The sequence below is a fragment of the Schistocerca serialis genome, chromosome 2, assembly GCF_023864345.2.
Source record: "Schistocerca serialis cubense isolate TAMUIC-IGC-003099 chromosome 2, iqSchSeri2.2, whole genome shotgun sequence".
Lineage (NCBI taxonomy): Eukaryota > Metazoa > Arthropoda > Insecta > Orthoptera > Acrididae > Schistocerca > Schistocerca serialis.
In genome coordinates, this window is record NC_064639.1 from 1,068,421,604 (window position 1) to 1,068,434,608 (window position 13,005).

Here is a 13,005-nt window from a genome sequence, read left to right on the forward strand (position 1 = left end):
TGATACCACTGAATTTAAGAGCGCTACAGGCATCCGGTTCCATGATGTAATGGTTAGCACTCTGGACTTTGAATCCAGCGATCCGAGTTCGAGTCTCGTTGGAACCTGACGCTGTGTTTTGCGATCGTTTCTAGAAATGTGTACGAGCCGGTGGTTGGAATTGTATATGCAGAAAATTAACTAGGATCATGAAATGCAAAATGTTAATAGCAGTCCACACGTGAATGGGGAGCGCTCCAAATGCTTAAGCTTTTGCTACTAGGATTAATAACGGGACGTAAGGGGCTCAACTGCGAGAAGACGACCTCAGCTGTTCCTCCCCGCAGGAAAGACATCTCACCGTTTTGGGTGCTGCATGCGCATGCATTTACCAAACTTGCATGCGATGTACTTGTTCCTGGGGAACGAATAGAATCGTTGTACGTGCCAGTCTTTACGTATAGATATAAGTAAGCGGAGACGGCTTAATCCTGCCACGTAGATTGCTTTCCATAAGACGCACCTGAGAGTCTCATGGGCCGGTGGCCCGACATGCAGTTTGTCCTGCTGCATGGCTTACTTTCAGAGACTCGCAAGTTTATCGTAGTGCTGGGTTGTCGCGAAAGTGAAAAGTAGGGCCTGTCCGGGATTTGAACCCGGGACCTCCTGCACCCAAAGCAGGAATCATACCCCTAGACCAACAGGCCGCACAAGTAAGCAAGTCTGCACCCCGCCACCTACTGAGATCTTGCCGCACTTGCTAGTTGCAGCATCCTAGCTGGACCATATTCTCAAAGAGGTTTCTTAATCTGACACCTACAACATGCGCTGTGCTGAACACCAGTGTATGTGAATGCTGAAAGAGCTGCTTGAGTTGTGTGACAGTATTTCGACCGTGTGAAGTGCAAATGTTATCGTGTCACGAACAATCCGCCCACTACGTAGCGTTCTGTGTCAGCACGCAGTTTTCTACAGTACTCTGCGTCCATAGCTGTTTTCATAGCTAGGCTGCTTCCAGCACAAAGCATCCGCCATACGAAAGTGGCTGTTTCGCGATTTTGATTACCTGATCCTTCGACATCACTTCATGTACGAATACTGGCAAGAATTCTCGCTACATTCGAAGGTGCTCCTTCCACTTCCAGCCTACTTGGTTGCTTCATTAGCCACGCAAACACTTCCTGAGGACCATACGTGTAATGACTTCGCATCTTATGGGCTTAATTACATGATACCACTGAATTTAAGAGCGCTACAGGCATCCGGTTCCATGATGTAATGGTTAGCACTCTGGACTTTGAATCCAGCGATCCGAGTTCGAGTCTCGTTGGAACCTGACGCTGTGTTTTGCGATCGTTTCTAGAAATGTGTACGAGCCGGTGGTTGGAATTGTATATGCAGAAAATTAACTAGGATCATGAAATGCAAAATGTTAATAGCAGTCCACACGTGAATGGGGAGCGCTCCAAATGCTTAAGCTTTTGCTACTAGGATTAATAACGGGACGTAAGGGGCTCAACTGCGAGAAGACGACCTCAGCTGTTCCTCCCCGCAGGAAAGACATCTCACCGTTTTGGGTGCTGCATGCGCATGCATTTACCAAACTTGCATGCGATGTACTAGTTCCTGGGGAACGAATAGAATCGTTGTACGTGCCAGTCTTTACGTATAGATATAAGTAAGCGGAGACGGCTTAATCCTGCCACGTAGATTGCTTTCCATAAGACGCACCTGAGAGTCTCATGGGCCGGTGGCCCGACATGCAGTTTGTCCTGCTGCATGGCTTACTTTCAGAGACTCGCAAGTTTATCGTAGTGCTGGGTTGTCGCGAAAGTGAAAAGTAGGGCCTGTCCGGGATTTGAACCCGGGACCTCCTGCACCCAAAGCAGGAATCATACCCCTAGACCAACAGGCCGCACAAGTAAGCAAGTCTGCACCCCGCCACCTACTGAGATCTTGCCGCACTTGCTAGTTGCAGCATCCTAGCTGGACCATATTCTCAAAGAGGTTTCTTAATCTGACACCTACAACATGCGCTGTGCTGAACACCAGTGTATGTGAATGCTGAAAGAGCTGCTTGAGTTGTGTGACAGTATTTCGACCGTGTGAAGTGCAAATGTTATCGTGTCACGAACAATCCGCCCACTACGTAGCGTTCTGTGTCAGCACGCAGTTTTCTACAGTACTCTGCGTCCATAGCTGTTTTCATAGCTAGGCTGCTTCCAGCACAAAGCATCCGCCATACGAAAGTGGCTGTTTCGCGATTTTGATTACCTGATCCTTCGACATCACTTCATGTACGAATACTGGCAAGAATTCTCGCTACATTCGAAGGTGCTCCTTCCACTTCCAGCCTACTTGGTTGCTTCATTAGCCACGCAAACACTTCCTGAGGACCATACGTGTAATGACTTCGCATCTTATGGGCTTAATTACATGATACCACTGAATTTAAGAGCGCTACAGGCATCCGGTTCCATGATGTAATGGTTAGCACTCTGGACTTTGAATCCAGCGATCCGAGTTCGAGTCTCGTTGGAACCTGACGCTGTGTTTTGCGATCGTTTCTAGAAATGTGTACGAGCCGGTGGTTGGAATTGTATATGCAGAAAATTAACTAGGATCATGAAATGCAAAATGTTAATAGCAGTCCACACGTGAATGGGGAGCGCTCCAAATGCTTAAGCTTTTGCTACTAGGATTAATAACGGGACGTAAGGGGCTCAACTGCGAGAAGACGACCTCAGCTGTTCCTCCCCGCAGGAAAGACATCTCACCGTTTTGGGTGCTGCATGCGCATGCATTTACCAAACTTGCATGCGATGTACTAGTTCCTGGGGAACGAATAGAATCGTTGTACGTGCCAGTCTTTACGTATAGATATAAGTAAGCGGAGACGGCTTAATCCTGCCACGTAGATTGCTTTCCATAAGACGCACCTGAGAGTCTCATGGGCCGGTGGCCCGACATGCAGTTTGTCCTGCTGCATGGCTTACTTTCAGAGACTCGCAAGTTTATCGTAGTGCTGGGTTGTCGCGAAAGTGAAAAGTAGAGCCTGTCCGGGATTTGAACCCGGGACCTCCTGCACCCAAAGCAGGAATCATACCCCTAGACCAACAGGCCGCACAAGTAAGCAAGTCTGCACCCCGCCACCTACTGAGATCTTGCCGCACTTGCTAGTTGCAGCATCCTAGCTGGACCATATTCTCAAAGAGGTTTCTTAATCTGACACCTACAACATGCGCTGTGCTGAACACCAGTGTATGTGAATGCTGAAAGAGCTGCTTGAGTTGTGTGACAGTATTTCGACCGTGTGAAGTGCAAATGTTATCGTGTCACGAAAAATCCGCCCACTACGTAGCGTTCTGTGTCAGCACGCAGTTTTCGACAGTACTCTGTGTCCATAGCTGTTTTCATAGCTAGGCTGCTTCCAGCACAAAGCATCCGCCATACGAAAGTGGCTGTTTCGCGATTTTGATTACCTGATCCTTCGACATCACTTCATGTACGAATACTGGCAAGAATTCTCGCTACATGCGAAGGTGCTCCTTCCACTTCCAGCCTACTTGGTTGCTTCATTAGCCACGCAAACACTTCCTGAGGACCATACGTGTAATGACTTCGCATCTTATGGGCTTAATTACATGATACCACTGAATTTAAGAGCGCTACAGGCATCCGGTTCCATGATGTAATGGTTAGCACTCTGGACTTTGAATCCAGCGATCCGAGTTCGAGTCTCGGTGGATCCTGACGCTGTGTTTTGCGATCGTTTCTAGAAATGTGTACGAGCCGGTGGTTGGAATTGTATATGCAGAAATTTAACTAGGATCATGAAATGCAAAATGTTAATAGCAGTCCACACGTGAATGGGGAGCGCTCCAAATGCTTAAGCTTTTGCTACTAGGATTAATAACGGGACGTAAGGGGCTCAACTGCGAGAAGACGGCCTCAGCTGTTCCTCCCCGCAGGAAAGATATCTCACCGTTTTGGGTGCTGCATGCGCATGCATTTACCAAACTTGCATGCGATGTACTAGTTCCTGGGGAACGAATAGAATCGTTGTACGTGCCAGTCTTTACGTATAGATATAAGTAAGCGGAGACGGCTTAATCCTGCCACGTAGATTGCTTTCCATAAGACGCACCTGAGAGTCTCATGGGCCGGTGGCCCGACATGCAGTTTGTCCTGCTGCATGGCTTACTTTCAGAGACTCGCAAGTTTATCGTAGTGCTGGGTTGTCGCGAAAGTGAAAAGTAGGGCCTGTCCGGGATTTGAACCCGGGACCTCCTGCACCCAAAGCAGGAATCATACCCCTTCTTTTTTTTTTTTTTCCTTTTTTTTTTTTTTCTTTTTTGTTTTTTTTTTTTTTCTTTTGGGCCTCCCTTCTCCCCACATAGCCCATCCAATCGCTCACCTTTTCTGCCTTCGTCGGCTAGCTTCTACGCTGTAAGTTGTTTTTTTTTTTTTTTTTTTTTTTTTTTTTTTTTTTTTTTTTTTTTTTGTGTAAATGTTATAACATAAAGCAAATGAGAACAAAAGGGATGAGTGGCTTCGACTCATGAATGCCATCTCCGGGAAGAAATCCTCTGTATGTGCCGCCTCCATCGGCATTGTGTTGGTTCGTGATTGTTCTCGAATTACCCTTGGCAACCGTACCTTAGTGGCCCTCGTACGTCGGGAAACTGTAAGGTCGGTTTCTCGGGTTGCAATGTGTTCACTCCGCTGCGAGTGCGTCCTGTTTCATCGTGTGGTCTCTTCTCTTTACTTTCCTGTCTTGTCTAATCTTAGCTTTACACCCGCCAGGTCTGTGGGGGATCCATGATCGCTTTGATGAGAAAATTTGCGTATACCTGTTTATAATGTGGAAGTTTGCGAAGTCCATCGTGCTGTGTCTGTAAATATGTCGAAAAGTCTCCAATACTACGTTCTGAGTTTGCAATAATATAATATATTGCTTGTCCTTTCAGCCAGGTTACGGCATTTCGTTTCGTGGTAGGGTAGAGGTCATCGTCCGGTAGAAGTAGACTCTTAAGGGTGATGGCTTGAGGGGACGTGCGTTGTAGAAAGGCCAAGAGGTTTCTAACCGCTTTCCAGATGTCATGCGCCGTACCGCATACGAATGTGTGTTCATCAGTATCTTGCACATTACAGGTTGCACAAAGGGAAGTAGCAGCCAAATGTATCGAATGTAATCGGGAAGTCGTGGGAAGTTTCCTATTGACCACGTAATACCACAATGCTCTCACTCCCGTTGGCAAATGTGGATGATGAACACTTCTCCATATACGTGGCCAGACTGCCTCGGGGTACTTAACTTCAATACTGTTTCGAGCGTGCGTCGTGAGCAAATATTTGTACACTGCTCGCACTGTGACAATTTGTTCCTCAGGCATTCCCATGCGGATGTAGCTATAGTCAAGCAAAAATTGCTTGAGATGATGAAGGTCGTGTGGTATGTGATGAACATCCACAGGCGCGTCAAGATTAGCCGGCTTTATTTCGTTCAATAGAAAAGTGGTGATACTATTAGGCGAATTCTTCCATCTGTTAAATGTAGAACTGACGTACAGGGCCCGTGTCTTCGTATAGACGTCGATGAGGTTGAGACCACCTGACGCCGAGGGTAGAGTCAACGTAGAATACTTGACTTTGAAAATGTGGCCGCGGCTGACAAAGTGGCCGAAGGCAGCTAACAATCTGCTTGCCATCGGGAGGGGTAGCGGAAGTACGCGTGCCACATAGTTAATTTTCGAGACGAGATAAATGTTCACCAAGGCCACGCGTTGTATTTCGTCCAGCGACCTGAGGGTATGTTGACGTATGCTCGCGCGCACTGTATTTAGCAAATCTTTGTAATTGATTGCAATCGTGCGTCGGATGTCACGAGTAAATTTCACTCCCAAGCACTTCATGACCGTGATCACCTTGATCTGTCCAGGAATAGGGGCCTTCAATCCGCGACCGATGTTCAGGACACCGGACTTCATTACATTCAACTGAGCCCCCGCCGCCTTCCTATACTGCTCTACTATGTCCATCGCCGTCCGTATCTCAGACGTGGTTCGCACAAGAAAGGCCACATCATCCGCGTAGGCGCGGCATACAAACTTGTGACCATACATCAGGACACCCTGGAGGTGTGAGGTCAGCGCTGTTAATAGCGGCTCGATGGCGATAGCAAACAGCGCCATCGACATAGGGCAGCCCTGTCTGACCGAACTTTCAATAGTTATCGGCCCCACAGATCGCCCGTTGAGCAAAATCGTGGACTGGGAGTGGCGCAGCAGTCGTGCGATGATGGTGAGGAAACGGTGGGGGAAGTTCATTGTCTGCATGGTTTTCAGTAAATACTCATGGTTCACACGGTCAAATGCCTTGTCAAAATCGAGAGCAACCAAGGCGCACGGAATGCGACAGGCGGCAGCTATCGCTATGACGTCGCGATAGTCACACAAGGTGTCGTGAATGTTGCGGCCTATACCGACACTCGTTTGTGGCGGGGCTGTAACCGTGTTCATCACCGGTTTGAGTCTCCTAGCTATAATCCTTGCAAAGATCTTATAATCACAGTTTAGAAGTGTGAGCGGGCGATAGTGTTTTGCGGATTGCGCCAATGGCGACTTAGGAACCGGTATGATCAGGCCCTCACTGAATTGTCGCGGGATGTCTTTGTCGGGGTCCATTAATTCCTGGCATATGCACGTCAGTTTCGGTAACAACAGACGTTTAAATGTGCGATAGAACTCCACCGGTAGGCCGTCTGGACCAGGTGACTTGTTCTCAGGGCCCGTCAGCAGTGCATCTTCTACTTCCTCTTCTGTAGGTTCAGCCAACAATTGAAGTGCTTCCGTCTGATTCACCTGGCGGGTTATACCCGACAGTAAAGCCTCCATCGCCTCGTGATCCACAGGGCCAGCGGCGTATAGCGTCGCATAATAGTGCTTCATCTCAGCTGATATCTCACGCTGCTGCAACAACAAACATCCGTCCTCCGTCCGTAGTGCAGTGACCAGTTTCCTGCGGCGACCTGTCCGCTCCTTAAGTACGTGATAGATGGAAGGTTGCTCGCCGGCGACACCGTCACGAAGGCGCGCCCTGACTTTGCACCCGATGAGCTTTTGACGTGTCAAAGCCGTAATCGTGGCTTTTATCCGTTGTATTTCTTGGTGATTGTCTATAATCGACGCGTCCGGGCGGTATAAGTCGCGAAGGACCTGGAAATAGAACTCGACCGTCCTGGTGTACCACTCCTTCCTGTCACGGGAGTATCTCATAAAGGCCTTCCTGATTGTCGGTTTTGCACAGTTTAGCCACCATTCCAACGCCGAGGCATATTGAGAAAACCTTCTCTCACAAGCCGCCCAAGACGCAGCGAAGAGTTCATGGCATGCCTGTTCGTCCAAATGCGATACATTCAACTTCCAGTATCCTCTTCCACGGTACGTCCCTTGGCGTTGGAGGTTGAGTGTACAAATGTACGCCGCGTGGTCAGAGAAGACGGTCGGCCATATCTCCGTCTGCAAAAGTCTTCGACTTAAATCCAGCGTGACGTAAATACGATCGAGTCGGCTGGCGGAGTGAGTCGTGATATGCGTGAATCCTGGCCTATTGCCATTGACGTGTTCCCAGGTATCAATAAAATGAAAGTCCCGTATTATAGCCGCTAGATCCGGACAAGTGTTAAAATGTGGCGTCTGGTCTTTCGGAGATAGGACGCAGTTGTAGTCGCCACCGAATATAATGTGGTCGTAATGGCCTACAAGCAATGGTGCAATAGCATCGTTAAAAAATGCCGCCCGTTGCGGTCTATTACCAGTGCCTGAAGGGGCATAGACGTTGACAATACGAGTATCGTAAATGGTGAGTGCCATACCTCTCGCCGTTGGGAGGTACTCTACGTCAGTCGCTAGTATCCCTTCCTTTGTGAGGATGGCTGTTCCAAGTTCTTGCACAGTCCCGGGATGAGTGAAGGCTATATATCCACTAATCGTGGCGAGGTCTATGTTCTTCACCTCTTGTAGTAAGACCACGTCGAGTTCGGCCGCATATAACATATCACGGAAGGTCTGCAGCTTTAGATTGCTGCTGATACTGTTGATGTTGACAGTCCCTATCCTGTAAGCTTGTGCAGAAGTCATTCGCGGATGGAAGGAAGGAAGGCCTTTTCTGTGACTACACGCACTATAGATTACTGGTCGCTGGGGCGGGTGGTAAGCCCATCCGTATCATCCCCGACCCCGCGCATGATCGCTGTCCCCACACCAACCATAGGATCGTCATTCAAGTCCCCTCCTGGTGGAACGCTTTCCACATCATCGGCCCAGTTGCCGGTCGCCCGGAGGCCAACCTCCGTCGTTGCGCCGTCAAGTGTCTGCATGGGTATGTCATGCGGGGTCACCTCCCGTGTCGCGAGCACTACCATCTGTTCGGTGGGAGGGTGAGGTGGCTCGGTCGTCGTAAGAATGTCTGCCGGAATGAGGACCTGGTGGATGCCATCGTCTTGTGCTACCGGTGTTCCTCCAAGTGTGCGGGCAACCCGCTGAGCCTTTTCTCGCACCTCCTTCGCCGTCTGGTCTGCGTTCGGGGGCGCAATCCGTTGTTTTTTGCGTCTGCGGGGTGAGTGCCGTGGTCGGATCATCTCACTATCGGAAGATACGGTCTGGTCCGGTTCCTGCGGGCCCTCCGGATCCTGGAGCACGACGTTTTCAGCCGCAACAACTGCGGCATGGCCCTCGTCATCGGGAGTTACCTGTTGCTCTGACTGGGCAGCGGATAAGTTTGTCGCCGTTATCTGGTTCGCGACTATGGGCGCATCGTCGGTCTCAGGTGGTGACGGGCGAGGAGCCGCCTCCTCGACTAGTAAGTGGTCCGGTTCCGGTCCTCTGACTGCCGCAACGTAACTGACCGGCAACGACTGCATAGTCGCAGGTCTTACGGCTTCTCCCACTGGTAACTGCGCTATCCTCCGCTGCATGCAGTCCGAGCGAACATGGCCTTCCTTACCACAACCTGAGCACGTTCGGGGTTGCCCTTCATACATGACAATGGCTCTACATCCACTGACGTATATATATGAAGGGACGTGACGCCGAAGATCAATTTTGACCTGCCGCACCCCATTGAGAACAGGGAAGGTATTGAAAGTTGTCCACTTCTCCGCTGTATTACTTAAGACCGTGCCATATGTAGTAAGAACATGACTGATCTGCCCTGCAGGCACCTCAAACGGAAGTTCAAAGATCCTAATGGTCCTGACGCCAAGTCCCGCCATTTCAACCGTCACATCCCCCACGTTACCGTCACAATGGGTGAACTTAAATCGACCTCCCGAAGAGGCTATTACTCGTGCACAGCAGTCTGTGTTCGACATCTTCACATAGACTGTCCGGCTAACTATCGACAAATGGATCCCGATAACGTCGTCAAATTGTAACTTCACTACATCGCGCAAAAAGGCCTCTATTTCGTATGGCTTAGGTCGTGCATAATGATCGTCGAAACTAAATTTCAGTGTGTTTGTACGGAAATGAGACTCCATCGTTACCACGTGTACATGACTAAATTCCTCGAGAAACGGCTAGTCCCACCGTGTTGACTCAGCACTCGCCGCGGAGCTGGTCCGGAACAGCGAGGACGTAAACAGCGCACGTCCGCTCACCTCGCCAGCCGCGAGTAGACTGCCCCTAGACCAACAGGCCGCACAAGTAAGCAAGTCTGCACCCCGCCACCTACTGAGATCTTGCCGCACTTGCTACTTGCAGCATCCTAGCTGGACCATATTCTCAAAGAGGTTTCTTAATCTGACACCTACAACATGCGCTGTGCTGAACACCAGTGTATGTGAATGCTGAAAGAGCTGCTTGAGTTGTGTGACAGTATTTCGACCGTGTGAAGTGCAAATGTTATCGTGTCACGAACAATCCGCCCACTACGTAGCGTTCTGTGTCAGCACGCAGTTTTCGACAGTACTCTGCGTCCATAGCTGTTTTCATAGCTAGGCTGCTTCCAGCACAAAGCATCCGCCATACGAAAGTGGCTGTTTCGCGATTTTGATTACCTGATCCTTCGACATCACTTCATGTACGAATCCTGGCAAGAATTCTCGCTACATTTGAAGTTGCTCCTTCCACTTCCAGCCTACTTGGTTGCTTCATTAGCCACGCAAACACTTCCTGAGGACCATACGTGTAATGACATCGCATCTTATGGGCTTAATTACATGATACCACTGAATTTAAGAGCGCTACAGGCATCCGGTTCCATGGTGTAGTGGTTAGCACTCTGGACTTTGAATCCAGCGATCCGAGTTCGAGTCTCGGTGGAACCTGACGCTGTGTTTTGCGATCGTTTCTAGAAATGTGTACGAGCCGGTGGTTGGAATTGTATATGCAGAAATTTAACTAGGATCATGAAATGCAAAATGTTAATAGCAGTCCACACGTGAATGGGGAGCGCTCCAAATGCTTATGCTTTTGCTACTAGGATTAATAACGGGACGTAAGGGGCTCAACTGCGAGAAGACGACCTCAGCTGTTCTTCCCCGCAGGAAAGACATCTCACCGTTTTGGGTGCTGCATGCGCATGCATTTACCAAACTTGCATGCGATGTACTAGTTCCTGGGGAACGAATAGAATCGTTGTACGTGCCAGTCTTTACGTATAGATATAAGTTAGCGGAGACGGCTTAATCCTGCCACGTAGATTGCTTTCCATAAGACGCACCTGAGACTCTCATGGGCCGGTGGCCCGACATGCAGTTTGTCCTGCTGCATGGCTTACTTTCAGAGACTCGCAAGTTTATCGTAGTGCTGGGTTGTCGCGAAAGTTAAAAGTAGGGCCTCTCCGGGATTTGAACCCGGGACCTCCTGCACCCAAAGCAGGAATCATACCCCTAGACCAACTTTTTTTTTTCCCCTTCTAGCCCTTCCATTCGCTCTCCTTCATGCGCCTTCTTCGGCGAGCTTCATTGCTAAAATCAAATGAAATACTCCTTTGCAAGTAAGGGAATCCATATCAAACGTGGTGAGAAAAGTAAATGTCTCCATCCAAATGAACTTATTTTGTAACGTTGGATGGTTGTTCAAAATAACTGAAAATGAACTGGTGAAAATTGTGGATAAAGAAAGAAAAATTAATTGGTTAACTGAGATACGTAGGCTTCTTAAGGACACACACAATACAAGACACTGATCTCTTTTTTTTTTTTTTTTTTTTTTTTTTTTTTTTTTTAAGCATAGGCATAGAATGCAAGGCCTTTTCAGGGTTCTGCGAAGGCCTTCACGGCTACCGTAGCGGCCCTGGGGCCCACGAAGTCCCCACCGTACGTCGCCCTTAGCAGCAATCCCCTACTTTGGCATCGCAAAATCCGATATTTTATCCGCTATTCGTCATTGCGTACGTCATCCGATGCCTTGTTTGTCAAATAATATTTTTAGCATGTTACCATACAAGGTCTTGTGGTGTCGTTGTCCACATATTTTATAATATTCCAGTAATAGATGTTGCTCATAGTCCAGTACGTCGGGCAGGCCGAGGTTATTAATGACATAATTGACATAGTTCCCCAGTAGCCATAGGGTAACATTATTCTTTTGAATAGGGAAAGCAACGCTTTCGGGGTTGACGAGAATGTCGACAGTAAGGTGTCTGCCGTCGTTCCTATTGATAAACGCCACCTGTTGGCGGACTCTGTCCCAAATGACCTGGTAGCCGTTGCATATGAGACGATGCCGGAGGGTGTCTATCACATTACAACGTGGACACTGATTTGTGTCACTCAATCCTATAGACTGTAATCTTTCATTTGTGGCAACGGTATTATTGACAACCTTGTACCAGGCACCGCGCACATTGGTGGACAGTACTTTATTGTTTATATTCTTCCATATACTTTGCCAATTTCGGGTGGGATATTTTGATTCCATTCTGTTACGGTTGTCCTTTGTAGTAAGGCAATCCATGATGAAACTACAGTTTCTTTTGGTCCTATCCGCGACAATGCAGTGCAGATAACTGAGTTCTAAATAGTAGAATCTGATGTGCTGCAATTTGTAAGAGATTTTACTTATGTTAATAGGTGGTTCCATACTCTCCGGTGTAAGGATTCGGAAAAGTTTCGATGATAAATTATTGTGGCGGTCTTCTAAAAGCTGAAGTGTACGCTTGATATAAAGAGCCGTAGTTTTGCGGCGGATATCGGTCAGTCCGAGGCCTCCTTCTCGCGGTTTTAAAGTTATAGTACTGGCCGCCACTTTAAATATCTCACCTCTCCAAACATACTTGCAGATGAAGCTCATGATGGTTTTGGATATCGCTTTAGGTATCGGCAGTATTTGACCTACATATACTGCTTTCGAAAGGACAGCGCAGTTGATTAATTGCACCCTTTGGATAATGTTCAAGTCTCTAAGTCGGTTCATTATTAAAGTACCTCGAATACTATGTAAGACCTTCTTCCAGTTGAATGTCGTTGTTTGCAGGGGGCATCGGTAGAACCTCACACCTAACGCAGTGTGATGGTCTACAGACCTGGCCCATTCGAGGGCAGTGTTCCTGAAGCCATGGAGATTTAGAAAGGAGCTTTTCATATCGTTGATTTGCGCTCCCGTTGCGAAGCAGTAAAGGCGAACAATCTCTCTCAGTCTTACAACGTCGTCATTACTTCTGACGATGACACCGACGTCGTCGGCGTAAGCGTTGGTAGCGTTACTGACCCCTGAAATTGATATGCCTTCTAATTCCTTGTTTAATCGTTTCAGCAAAGGTTCTAGTGCGACCACAAATAGCATCATTGATAAAGGACTTCCCTGCGGGACACCATTTGCTATTTCGACATCTCGAGTATAGTGTCCATTGATTAAAATTTTGGTTTTCATCCCTTGCAATAGATTTTTTAAGACAATTAAAAATTTTGTCGTTAAAACCTATATGCATCAGAGTGGTAAATAAATATTCATGGTTTACCCTATCAAAGGCTTTAGAAAAGTCGATAAAAACGAGGCCAGCCTTCGTCAATGTCGTTGA

General features: G+C 48.1%; 5 non-coding genes across 5 annotated transcripts; 2 read left to right on the top strand and 3 right to left on the bottom strand.

Moving 5' to 3' along the window:
* Positions 1–614: 614 nt before the first annotated feature.
* Positions 615–686, bottom strand: Trnap-ugg (transfer RNA proline (anticodon UGG)). The gene has a single exon. It is a non-coding gene; the product is annotated as a tRNA-Pro (tRNA).
* Positions 687–1,822: 1,136 nt separating this feature from the next.
* Trnap-ugg (transfer RNA proline (anticodon UGG)) lies at positions 1,823–1,894 on the bottom strand. The gene has a single exon. It is a non-coding gene; the product is annotated as a tRNA-Pro (tRNA).
* Positions 1,895–3,030: 1,136 nt separating this feature from the next.
* On the bottom strand, positions 3,031–3,102 carry Trnap-ugg (transfer RNA proline (anticodon UGG)). The gene has a single exon. It is a non-coding gene; the product is annotated as a tRNA-Pro (tRNA).
* Positions 3,103–3,659: 557 nt separating this feature from the next.
* Trnaq-uug (transfer RNA glutamine (anticodon UUG)) lies at positions 3,660–3,731 on the top strand. Its single transcript has one exon. It is a non-coding gene; the product is annotated as a tRNA-Gln (tRNA).
* A 6,506-nt stretch (positions 3,732–10,237) lies between these two features.
* Positions 10,238–10,309, top strand: Trnaq-uug (transfer RNA glutamine (anticodon UUG)). Its single transcript has one exon. It is a non-coding gene; the product is annotated as a tRNA-Gln (tRNA).
* The last annotated feature ends 2,696 nt before the right edge of the window (positions 10,310–13,005 follow it).